This window comes from Puma concolor, chromosome B1 (genome assembly GCF_028749965.1).
Source record: "Puma concolor isolate L17-30 chromosome B1, mPumCon1.1.hap2, whole genome shotgun sequence".
Taxonomy (NCBI): domain Eukaryota; kingdom Metazoa; phylum Chordata; class Mammalia; order Carnivora; family Felidae; genus Puma; species Puma concolor.
The window spans coordinates 37,880,138-37,892,993 of record NC_141670.1 but is presented as its reverse complement, the minus strand read 5'-3'; the positions used below and the strand labels follow the sequence as shown (position 1 = coordinate 37,892,993).

The following is a 12,856-nucleotide window of genomic DNA, read 5'->3' as shown; positions in this document are numbered from 1 at the left end:
GTGAGCAAGAGATCTACTTCAACACTGAATCTCTGCCTCAAGACATTCAATGATGCCACACTCATCTGTTGTACATAATTTCATTAGCCGATTTTAATTTAATCAAATTGACAATGTAGTTAGAGAACCAGAGTGACAAAGGTGGAAGTGTTTCACCCCCTCTCCCGTATTGTTTTTAGTTATGACTGTCTCTTTGTGCTAGAGTAAGCAAATAAGAGAGCAGTTGTGAAGAGGCACTTGGGAGGGTCAGCTGACTGAGCTCAGGTCATGATCTCATGGTCCGTGAGTTCAAGCCTCACATAGGGCTCTAGGCTGTCAGCACAGAGCCCACTGCAGATCCTCTGTCTCTCTCTCTACCCCTCTCCCATTTATGCTCTCTCTCTCTCAAAAATAAATAAACATTGGGGCATGTGGGTGGCACAGTCAGTTAAGCTTTTGGTTTCAGCTCAGGTCACGATCTCACGGTTTGTGGGATTGAGCCCCACATTGGGCCCGCATTGACAGTGCAGAGCCTGCTTGGGATTCTCTCTTTCTCTCTCTCTCTCTCCCTCTTTCTCTGCCCCTCTCCCACTCATGCTCTCTCTCAAAATAAATAAATAAACTTAATAAATAAATAAACATTAAAACAAACAAACAAAAAAAATAAAGCATTAAAAAAAAAGAGTGAGTGGGGCACCTGGGTGGCTCAGTCAGTTAAGCGTCCAACTTCAGCTCAGGTCATGATCTCATGGTTTGTGAGTTTGAGGCCTGCATCGGGCTCTGTGCTGACAGCTCAGAGCCTGGAGTCTGCTTTGGATTCTGTGTCTCCCTCTCTCTCTCTGTCCCTTTCCCGCTCACACACTCTCTCTCTAGATAAACGTTAAAAGAGAGAGAGAGAGAGAGAGAGAGAGAGAGAGAGAGAGAGAGAGAGACAGGGCGTAGTTGTCATGCAGTATTGGCTGACTCCAAAGTTTCCCCTTCCTGATATCCTGGACATGTCTATATGAAGGGCTCATGGCCTTCTTGCATGGACGTCTTAGTCTCATGCTGGCCTTCCTTCCATTGGCTGACAGGAAGGAGATGAGGCTAACAGAAATAGAGCTCCTATTATGTTTCATGTGCCTTTACTTATATTGGGTCATGTAATTTTCACAAAAATTCTACCTAGGACACAATACATTTTATAGTAAGAGAAAGATGAGAAAGCAGGCTCAGAGAGGCTAAGTGACTTGCCTGATGCCATACAGCTGTTAGGTAGCAGAGTCAAACACTGCCAAAAACAATGCTTTTTCTGCTTTCCACTTCCAAACTTGCCTTAAAGGTTGACAAGCATGAAAAAACCCAAGCCTCACTTGTGGGGCTCACCTGCTCTACCGGGGCCGTAGGTTGCCATCCAGGTGAGGATGAACTTCTCTGGAGACTAAAGGCATATGGCATGAGCTGAAGTGTTTCCTGAGGAAAGACTCACTGGAGGCTGGAGATGTCACAGGACACTGCCATGGCCTTATCCTCCCTTGGTTAGTCAGGCTTCTAGAAACCACAAGGGAAGTTCCTGGGCAAGTAGAAGATGATAGGGAATGATGTTCTGAGATCTTTGGAGCTGTGGGCAGGAGGACCGCTGGAACCCAGTTCTGAGATTGAAGAAGGTCCTTACTTGACCATATCTGACTCTCTGAGCACTGGAATGGACATCTGCCTCCTGGCTGGGAATCTCTCCCAATGTGACATCAACTCTCTGGGTGGTTAGCAGAGCTCAGTGGTACCCACAGCCTTCTCATTTTGTTCAGATTTGGTTTAAATTGGGCACATATGAGACACAAACAGCAAACTTGATTTTCATGTTGGAAAGGTGACAACTGGTCACAACTGAGACTGGCATAGTAACCCTTCACTATCACATTAGATGGGAGCTTCTCAGAGCTCTTGGAACAACGAAAAAGGCAAAAGAAAAGAAGGAAATCAAACATCTGAAGACCCCAGAAAAATAAGGAGGAATACAGGAGAGAAAAATGGAGGCTGTGGAAGTCCATTCAGTGGAAGTCCAGGGACTCCCTTGACTTGGGTGGGGAGAGACCCACAAAGACTGAGAATATCCCATTATTGACAAGGACATATGTCTTCTGGGGCAAGCCTGCCTAACACTAAAGATTTGAGGATCTAATGAATTCTATTGGCCCTTCCATCTTTGTCCACAGTTAGCAGCAGGTTAATGTAAAGAGTCTGAAGTGGGAGCACCAATCCTAGTTCTGCAACTAACCAGCTGTGGGACCCTGAGCAAGTTCCTCCCCAGTCTGGGCCTCCGTGCCTTCATCTGTTTAAAAAAACAAAAACAAAACAAAACAAAACAGAACAAAACAAAAAGGCTCCTGTGATTCTGTCTAGGTCTAAAGCAGTGCAAAGCAAGGTGTTACCCATGTATCTTCTTATAAATAAGTTCCTAGACTAGGAACTTTCCTCTCCTTGAGCCTTAGCTACCCTACATTTCCAGGCAGTGGAAGATCTCTGGGAACATGTGCTATCAATCAGGAGATAGGAAGGAGGAAAGAAAGTCATTCTACTAAATAATGTTATTTCTAGAAAGAAGTCTCTCCAACCCCAAATCTATTCTATTCTCCATTGCTGGATTAACTTCTTAAAACCAAGGTTTACTATAAGCCACTGTCTACCTATTACTTGTCATTTACCACTGCCTACTAAATAACAAGCAAACTCCCAAGGGGTGCACAAGGTCCTTCTCAATCTGATTCAACCTGTTTTTGTTTCCCCACAACCTATTGTCCCCTATCTTTTCCACCCTCCCTCCATCTCTTAAAATCACACCCAGGAGTGCCTTAGTGGCTCAGTAAGTTGAGTGTCTAGCTCTTATTTCAGCTCAGGTCATGATCTCACAGTTCATGGGGTCGAGCCCCACCCGGGGCTCTGTGTTGACAGCATGGAGTCTGTTTGGGATTCTCTCTCTCCCTCTCTCTCTCTCTGCCCCTCCCCTGCTCATGTTCTCTCTCTCTCAAAATAAACAAACAAACAAACAAACAAACAAACAAATAAATAAATAAATATTAAAAAAATAAAATCACACCCAGATCACAGGGTACTTCTCAACTTCTATATCTTCCATGAAGACTTTTTAGACTAGTTTAGCTTTGTATAGGGATATTTTCTAATGCATCTGTTGTCTCCCCTAATACCAAGCCTGTCTGGAACAGTCTCTGTCTCATTTGTGGGTCCTGCCAGGAGCTGGTAGAGTGCTTGATATGAACCTAGTATATGCAACTTTAAGAGAATGCAACTAAAATAGAAAAAACTGGGTCCAGGGACCCAGAGCAGGAGTTCTTGGAGGTGAGTAAAGACAGCAACTTGGGGAAGAAGGTTTTGGATGGAGTGGGAGGAGTGGATAGCATAGAATTTAAGGATCCTTTCAACTCTGATATTTTGTGTTTCTATGAAGAACACTGGACATTTCTTCAACACAGACTCTTTAGTTTCCTGATAAATCTTGGAGCCTTGGGTTTGGAGGTCCTGTCTGTAGCAAGAGCTACCCACTCCCAGCCAGTGCAATGCCTCTGAGCAGGGCAGTTGCAGACCCCTGGAGGGGAGAAGTGCAGGCAGCTGGGAGCAGACAGCTCCCTTAAGTGGAGCACTGCCTTTTTAGTGCAGGTGGAGGCTGTGGCTCTGCCTGGTGGTTTTTGCTTTCCCCATCTGCCTGCAGTTCAGTTTGCCTGCTGGTGCCACTGTGGTATTGGGGCTGGAGGAGGTTGTCTCCTCAAGATGTGAGCACAGTCTAAGCCTTCCCAGCCTCCTCCACATGTGCACTGCTGAGATGCCCTTCAATGGGAAAGAGAAGAAGAGAGCTGAAGTTAGAATGTCTGAAGGTTGCAATAAATATGGGAGGTTCTCTGAGTGCTTAAAGGGTCCTTCTGAAATCCTCTGGCCTCTGACCTTGCTGCTGAGGTGGCCAGGGCAGACCCAGCACAGGCATCCTCCAGACACTCTGGTCAGACTGCCTCTTAGTGATCAGCAGAAGGTAAAGAGCAACCTCAAGGCTCATTCCCCCAGACTTCCATCCCTTGACAAGCTCAGTTAATTCCCCATTGTTTCTGCCTCCCTAGCTGTGTGGTGGCTTCTGTTCTCAGGGTTTTTTTCATTATCTTCATGGATAAGAGGGTGGGAGGGAAGGAACCAAGGTTGGGGGATCCATCAGGTTCCAGGCCAGCTTGTGTTGGTACTGTATTCCCCTTCCAACCTGTGCTTGGGAGACCAAATGAATGTTATCAGTGACTCAGAGAACCTTCTGTCAAGGTCACTCTGTTCTGCCTGATGCTATCTCTGCTGTCTGACATGAGAACTGATTCTGTTCTCCACCTCCTACCAGCCTCAGTGCAATCCTGGGCACTGGATGAGCTAACAAAGAGTGCCCCATCTGTTGGCTGGAGATCATGTAGAGTCTCGCTATGCCAGGACAGAAAGTCTTTAAGTTTCTGCCTCCCTAGCTGGTTGGTTCCTGTGTGGTATAACCCTTTCTCTCCCTGAAGCTTCCTTGAAAGCTGAGGGAGAACCAGCCTTGAAAGTTCCCTTGTTATTCCTTCTTTTCTTGCCTGCCTGGGTTTTCAAACTCGGTGGCCCTTGGGCACCACAGGGAGATCTGAGAAGGATCTGAGAAGGAAGGGCCACTGTAGGCCTTACCATTACCCTCAGCCATTTGAGTCTGAACCTTAAGTGAATTCAGAACCTGGTGCTCTACATGTGAGGCATGGCATATTTTCCTTTCAAGGGATTTATAATCTAGGCAGGGAGGAAGGATAGAGAAGCTAAATACTAATACATGGGAACAGATGCTCAATGGGTGTGACAGTACATATTGCAAATTTAAGGAAAAGGGAGCCAATAGGGGGGCGGTCTTTCTCCCATAGCTGATGTCCTTTCTTCCCTCTAGACCAAGCAGGTGCAGCCCCTCAGTAGTGAGTGTGCCCCTCGTGTCTCCTCCTATTGAGCCAGGACACACTCACCTATTGCTCACCACCCCACCATCTAGAGTTATTGGAGTTCCTGGGGAAAGGTGCTGGCAAACCCAAGCTTTGTTTCCCTGCCTCCTTAGCTTTCTCTTGCCTCCTTCCCTTGCATGCCTATACTCAATTCTCTCTTCAGCAGGAATATAATGTTCAGCTGCTTTACACCCACTCTCTGAATGCTGCCAGCGAATAATGACTAAGGTGGTGGGTGGAAGTACAGCAAGTTGAGACCAATTTAGCAGTCCAGGATGCCAGGAGGAGGGTGATTTAGCAGCAAATGGCTTTGCAACTGCAAGGAGAGTGAAGATGCCCCCAAAGCCAACAGGCCAGTGAGCCAAGTGCACAGCCCCACCCTGGTGCCTCAGGCAGGGATTGCCTCAGCCACCTGGCAGTCTATGCATTGCATTTACATTCGTGCAAAGGACAGGGTCTGTCCTTCAACATCAATTGATTTCCAGAATAATGCCCATCTTCACCCCTGATCTCAACTCCACTTTGACACTTTTGAGGGGTCTGTGTCCTTGTGTACCCCTTAGTCTGAAAGTCTCACCTAGATTTATCCCTCTTCTGGTGGATGCTATGTCCTGGGAACTTCTGCAGCTCTGAAGGGCTGATGGCAATTCAAAAGACTGCTCTGGCATGGCAGAAATTGAGGTTCTGTGGCATCAAGGAGGGGTGCTGCCAAGTACACTTTAGATAATGCCATGGAGAGACCAACCCAAGTAGATACAGGTGTGGATCTTCCAGGTCCTGCCATCTGGGAATGTCTGAGGATTCATGCTATGGGATGTGACTGTGAGTGTGGATATCAGAGGAGAGCATGTCTCAGTGGGAGAGATGAATGAATGAATTTGGGGTGTGTGTGTGTGTGTGTGTGTGTGTGTGTGTGTGTGTGTGTGTGTCTGCCTGCTAGCAGTCATCCTTAAGGCAGTTATCTTCTCCCACAGTGATTAACTGACTTGGAAGCAATTCTGTGGGTGATCTGTATAGGGCAGCTCCTTACTGCCTTTGTTCCAGGTACTGGACAAAACCCACATCACATCTGTTTAGACACCAATTTGGCCTGTCACTTAATAAGAAAAATCACCACTCTACTGGATTGATTAGAACAATTAGTTTTAGCTGATAGCTAACACATATACACCCTCACATTCTGTCTGCCATCAGGCCTAATGATAGGGTGGTAATAGCCTTGGACTGGGGGTCAGGAAAACTGAGTTCAAATCCCAGCATTCCACTTAAAATTTTGGGTGAGCTCCTTCACCTCTGATCAGCTCATTGAGTTTTCCCATATGTCCAACTGTGGAAGATATCTTCTTACAGGGTTGATAATGATGATACTAATAACACCATCACCAGCAACATTAATATCCCTTTTCAAGTGGACAGTCCTGTACAAATAAAAAGAGCTGTTAAAATTATTATTATAGGAAGCCTAGGGATGATGATAGGCCGTCAAGTAGAAGTTGATGTCTGTCAGGAAGCAACAGAGTAACAGAAGCAGGATGGAGATTGCAGACACAGGGACAGCTTTGCCAAACGGCAGTTAGCCTGAAGCTCAATGCGGCCATGCTTGATTTTTGACACATCCCCACCCACTTCTCTAAATCCTTGGAGAAGGGGATCCAAAGTGATTCTGCACACTCATTTTGCTGAAGGCAGTTGTTAGAGGTGAGTTACCTCATATCTTTCATTTCCCAGTTCTGTCTGCTCTCAGTGTCTTCCTGAGTTGCATGGAAGGAGGAAACAGGCTCCCACCAGGATTCCCCTTGGGAATAAAAGCTCCATCTCCTCAGGTCTCAGCCTGCATCTTGAAACTATAACCTTGCTGCTGCTATGTCTACTCTTTTTACACATTCCTGAAGCTCAACTTCAAGGTTTAGTTCATGACCACCTCTTCCCTGGTGTCTTCGAGATCACCTCCCTCATGCTGTGCAGCTGCCATGTTCAAAGTTAGTACAATCCAATTTTCAATGTACTTGTCATTGATTCATGTGTTCTGGTTCTTCTTTTCAATTTTCATCACAATTTTTATTCTCAAGGCATTATTGAAACATTTCTTAAAATCCCCCAACTCCGTGGTACCTTCCATGGATAAAATCTTTAATAAATAGTGAAATGCAGTTTTAGGAAAACTAAAATAATCTCAGACCTCTGAGAAGGCATGTGGCAACCTTTGAGAAATAATAGGGCTGTGTAAAGGGTATGGGAAGGGAGTCACCAGACTGTAATCATGTGACCTTGGACAAATCATGACCAGATTACTTCCCCAAACATGGTAGCAATTCACACTCCCAACAGCAGCTTATGAGTGTCTATTTTAGATCGGTGGTTTTCAAACTGTAGCAGCATAAAGATCTATTCAAAAGCTACCTCTGAGTCCTACCAGTTAAATTACCTAAAGATTCCCCAGACAGCTAGATACTACTTTGTTGGCAAACCCCTAGAAACACCCCATCATTGCCCTGGAACCACTGCCCTCCTGGGGTTCCAAATGCACAATTTTAAAACCTCAATTCTAGACCCTAGCAACTCCCGCTTATATATATTTGTGGGTTGACTGAACCTGACATAGAGTGCCTATGTTGGAAGGGTGGCTGGGAGCTAGATTTTCCTTAGGTTTCCAAACTGGAGTCAGGAACTGAGATGGAGGAGCCCTGTCTAGGCAGCGGCCCTGAAGGAGGTGACCCAATAATAAAGGCAGGAAAGCAGAGGCCACACCAAAGAAGTGTGTCCATGCAGTAACCTGCTATTGGGAAAATGCTCCCTGCCAATGGTCTCTGACAGTTCTTTTCCTTCCCATTACTTTATTAAACAAGCATTTATTAAGGGCCTAATCAAAGTAGCCACAAACTATGCTCTGAGCTAGGCATTCACGACATTATCTCTGCCTCTAAGAACTTAGCAGGCTCTTCAGAACCAGTGAGTAAATGCCAGGATAGCATGGAAGAACTCAGAGGAAGCCATGTGACCCAGAGAAACTCAGGGAAAGGAGAGGGGAAGTTTTCTTGAAGGTGTTGATTCTCATGGTTAAAACCAGAATTGCAAGTGGGAGCTTGTTAGGTGGAGGTAGAGGGAGAGGGACAGGGCAAGGATATTTTGCAGAGAGGAAACATGTATTTCTATTTTTAAAGCAGAAGAATATGGAAAGAGCCAGGGCAGGGGTGCCTGAGTGGCTCAGTTGGTTAAGCGTCTGACTGAGGCTCAGGTCATTATCTTGTGGTCTGTGAGTTCAAGCCCCATGTCGTGCTCTGTGCTGACAGCTCAGACCCTAGAGCCTGCTTCAGATTCTGTATCTCCCTTTCTCTCTGCCCCTTCCCCACTCATGCTCTCTGTCTCAAAAATAAACAAACATTAAAAAAAAAAAGTAAAAAAAAAAAAAAATAGCCAGGGCTGAGCTGAGCAGAGTTCAATTCCTTGCTCCTCCATTTTCTACCCTAGCTACGTTATTAATTTCCTGGTCTAATAATCATACACCCTGCAGGGCTGTGCTGAGGATTAAATGAGATAATGCATAACAAGTACTGTGTACATAGTATACTCAGTGAATGTTAACTATTGCCCATTACACCGACTATAAGGTGGTTAACCATAGGTTTGCCTTCATTACCTTATTCATCTTCGTAGCCTCACTGCCTGGCCCAAAGCCTTGCATTTTGTAGGTATCCAATGAATATTTATTAAGTGAATGCTGAATAAGTACAAAGGCATATAAATAAATTTTCAGGATTAGAAAGCCATTTTTTATATGGCTGGAGCCCATCTACCTCTTTGTCCAGACAGACAGACATAGGCAAACACATGGCTTCTCAAGACTGCATGGCAAATCTTTCCCTCACATACTCCCAAAGCATTGGGTCTCCCAAAACACACCTTTGACAGCAACTATTTCACACACATCTACTGTGGCACACACAGACAGGAGGCTCCTCCTGCAGACACAAATGCACACACTGGATTGTTAAAGCAGGTTTTACTTCATGAAGTGCACAGAGGCTGCCATAAATGTTAAATAACAACCATCTCAAATGTCCCATCCTCCTTCTTGCTCTCACATAGACACTTTTGAGAGACAACCTTTTTTTCTCCACCTGGGTTTTTTCTCACCTCATGAAGAGTGAATGTCCACACTCACATCTTCTCAGCTGAGAGTTTATCCTTTGACTTCCTAACTTTGCTCCCATTAGCAGTGGACCTCAGGGAAATCCCTGCCCCTCTCATGCCTCAGTTTCTTCACTGGTAAAACATAGAGAATTAACAATGCTTCATGCCAACCTGGTAGTTACATTGTGAGGATAAAGGAGATAACAAATGAGATAACGTCTGTGATGTGCAGAAAGCACCTCAGAAGAAAGGCACTGGATAAATATAAGGTGTAAATGCCACACCTGATTAGTGTGTGTGCCTCTGCCCACAGATTTCCACCCACACACTCTGCTCTTCTCCACCCTTGAACACAAACACCCTTCCTGCCTGTAAATGCAGTCTCAAATACCCATTTTCATGTATGTACAAATATATACACACTTTCAACACCTGTATTTTCTGCAGAATGCCCACAGAAAATTATTTTTGAACTTAGAGGAAGCTCAGGTTACAAACTCTAGCTCCTACCTACAGAATCACTTCAAGGGTACCTGGCGCTGGAAGAATTGCCAAGCAGACGGCTCACCTCTCTGTGGCTGGGCTGCTCAGCTCCCATGACTGCAATTAGGCTGCACTACCAGCAGAGCAGGAGACCCTTTATCTGGTACAGCTCTTGCCAAGAGCTCTCCAGAACTCAATGCCTCCACACTAGTTTGCCAGCATCCAAGACCCAAGATCAGGGCTGATGGTTGCAGGAGGGTGTGGATGGAATGGGAGAGGAGGGACCCAGGAACTTTAGATGCTTAGATCCCTAACACCCTTTGTTCCTGGGGAACTGAGTGCTCTGAAGCTAACAAGTCTCAAGCACTTTCCTAGGCCTGACATACTTGTGGGTGAGAAGAACACTCATTTTCTCCACAGTTTACTCCTTTCCACTTGGAGCACGAAGGAGAAAGCTCACCTGGCTTGTGGTGTTTTGGTGCCTGTTGCTGCTGAGTTGTATGCTCTGAAAGATGGAGTTAAGTATGTTGAAGGGTGTGGTGGGGGGTGTAGGGAGTGGGGGGCTGGCTGCCTATGGTGGGTGAAAAAAAGAAGTGAATGTAGTGTGTGTGGGTGTGGAACTGTGCGTGTGTTAATTTGGCTAAATGGCAACTCGAGGACTGATCCTGGTGACCCACAACTCCAGGGTGCCACTTACCTTCATTCATTAACCCCCTCTCTACCCACCTCAGCCCCTGTGACATATTCCTTCAGTGAAACATTACAGACCTAACTGTATCGCATCCCTGCCACCCTGTGAGTGCAGACACAGCCCATCTCCATAGTTCAGAAGTCAAAGTGCAGTGACCGGACCCCAGCTGTCAGACCCTCTGTCTAGGACCTGGCCCCCTCAGGGCTCACGCACACTCCCCTTTTCCTCATCTCAGACATCACTTAATATCCATCAAGATCAGATTCGGGGCTTGGAGTAGATAAAACCAGTCTCCGGGAGACCGAGACAAAGAGGACAGACGCAGCATCCTTTTCTCCAGACTGGGACCAGAACAGCAGCACCCACCCCGGCAGAGGGAGAGACCCTGACAGTTACATGCAGAGACAAAGACACCTAGACAGAATCTGACATAGACAAAGACCGACGGACGCACGGACGCACTGGCACGCCGTGAGGAGTGCAGTTTCCCTGGGAGCCCTGGTGCGGGTGCCGCGGCTGCAGACACTTCTCAGGAGCGACCCCTCGTCCACCGCACCTTACCTGCCCCCTTGAGCCTCGGACTGACTTGAGAATTTTTTTTCAGTGTGTTTCGCAGTGTGTTCCCGGTTGTCTTAGCAGAGCTGCCGGCCGAGCGGGTCCCGCGGCGCCGCCACAACTCGCGGCTCTGGCTAGCTGGACCAGGCGGGCAGAGAAAGTTTCGGCCTCCCCGCGCGTCCGCCGCCCGCCAGCTCTCCGCGCGCCGGCCACCGCGCGGGGTCCCGGAGCCGAAGGCGGGGCGGGGCGGGGCGGGGCGGAGCGGAGTGGGGCGGGGCCAGCGCCGGCACCGCTCATTGGCTGGGGCGGGGCCTGCAGCCTCTCACTTGCGGCTCGGCGGCCTTTGTTCACCGCTGACAGCTGGGGCTGCTCTAGACCTCTGGGCTCCTTGGCGTCCGCCGTCCCCCATCTCTCAGCCCTCACTTCCAGGAGACCCCGCCGGGCGGCCCTGAGTCTTTCTCTCCACCCGCCCTTCCCTTTCTCCTACTGTTCTATCTTGTTCTTGTCCCTTCATTTTTTTTTTCCTTTTATTATGTGCACTCCGTTCTTATTCCTTCCGGTTTCCTTTATCCATTCCTTCGCTTTCTCCTTTTTCCCGTATTCCTCTCCTTCTTTATCACCCCTTCTAGTTACTCGCCAGTTTCCTTTCCCCAGCACGGTCTCCCTACAGCAACCCCCAAATCCCGCAAAAAGGTTGGATTTCTAGGTTCAAAGAGGGAACCGCAGCCTTGGTGAAGGGAGTGCTTCACCCTGCTAGGACTATAGACTGGAGGCCGGAGCACTGGCACTCCCACTCCTAAGACATTTCAAAGGCAAACTTTTTCAGCTTCCTCGCGGGGACTCGGTTTCAAGTGATAGCTGAGGCCTATTTCAAGTTTATAGCTTTAATTCTCACCCGGTGCATTTTTAACGCTATCATTTTCTCTACCACTCCCACTTTTAACTTCTAGCAATTGAGCTAGGAAGGAAACCCAATTTACAAGCTTTGGTAGGACAAAAGACCAGTTAAATGGGGTGCTGGGTGTGGCATGAAGCTCTGATCCTGAGAGTTCACCCAGGCTAATCCGCTAAAACCACGAATAGCTCTACCCAGGGAATGCCATCTTCAGCCAAAAGAGGTGTGTATGTGTGGAGGAGGGAAGATGGAGATGGCTAATCTCTGATTATAAGTAGAGTGGGGGAAGACAGCCCCAACAGAAGCAACATCATTTTGTTTCAGCCACCCCACTGCTCAAAACTTTGTAAGAGATCCTTACTACTTCCAGATCTTGACTCTGAAAACCCCTACTCTCAATCCCAGGCTCCCTGGAAGGCAATACAACATACAGTTTAGGAGCACAGACAGGCTCTGCTAATTGTCTTCTCTGCATCCCTGAGCTAGAGCATTAACTTCCTTATATCTCAGTTTTTTTGTTTTTTTGTTTTTTGCGTTTATGAAATGGGGGTAACAATTCCTGGAATGTAAACTTTCTGAGGGCAGGGACTTGTTCTCTTTTGTTCTTTTGGTCTGCTCTGTTTACAGATGTATCCTCAATACCTAAAACTTGGGTAGCATATAGTAGTCATTCAATAACTGCTTGTAAATGAACCAATTCCTAGTTCATAGGTTTGCTATGAGGATTAAATAAGAATCCTTGGCATGTGATAAGTACATACACATGGTAGCTATTACAAATAACATTACAACTTTTTTGAATCAACTCCAAAGGCTATTCAGCCTTCTCTAAACATCACCTCTTCTTTTTCACCTCTGTGTATACTTGTCACTCAGTTTGAGAAGTCTTTCTCTACCTGTCAGAATTTGAGACCTAAAACACAATCCTTATTTACCCCTTCTTCCATCATCTCAGTCAAAATGACAGATCCTTTCTCTAAAGCTCCATGCCTCTTGTGTCCCATTCATTGACACAGCATATGCAAGCTTGCTTGCATGGCGGCTGTTACTGCAGGTCTGTCTTTCTCTAGACCATGAACTATGTAGAGTCAGGGACTTGGTGTGCTCCCTCGCAGGTGGGAGTTTCTCAGAAACATTTGCTGA

The 12,856-nt window shown here is 46.8% G+C and overlaps 1 protein-coding gene across 2 annotated transcripts in view; it reads right to left on the bottom strand.

Moving 5' to 3' along the window:
- Positions 1–11,042, bottom strand: part of LZTS1 (leucine zipper tumor suppressor 1) — a 50,024-nt gene extending 38,982 nt beyond the window's left edge. For both annotated transcript variants that reach the window (XM_086703512.1, XM_086703514.1), the window contains exon 1: positions 10,825–11,042. The gene's annotated coding sequence lies outside the window, so the exon portion shown is untranslated. The remainder of the gene's footprint in view (positions 1–10,824) is intronic.
- Positions 11,043–12,856: the final 1,814 nt, after the last annotated feature.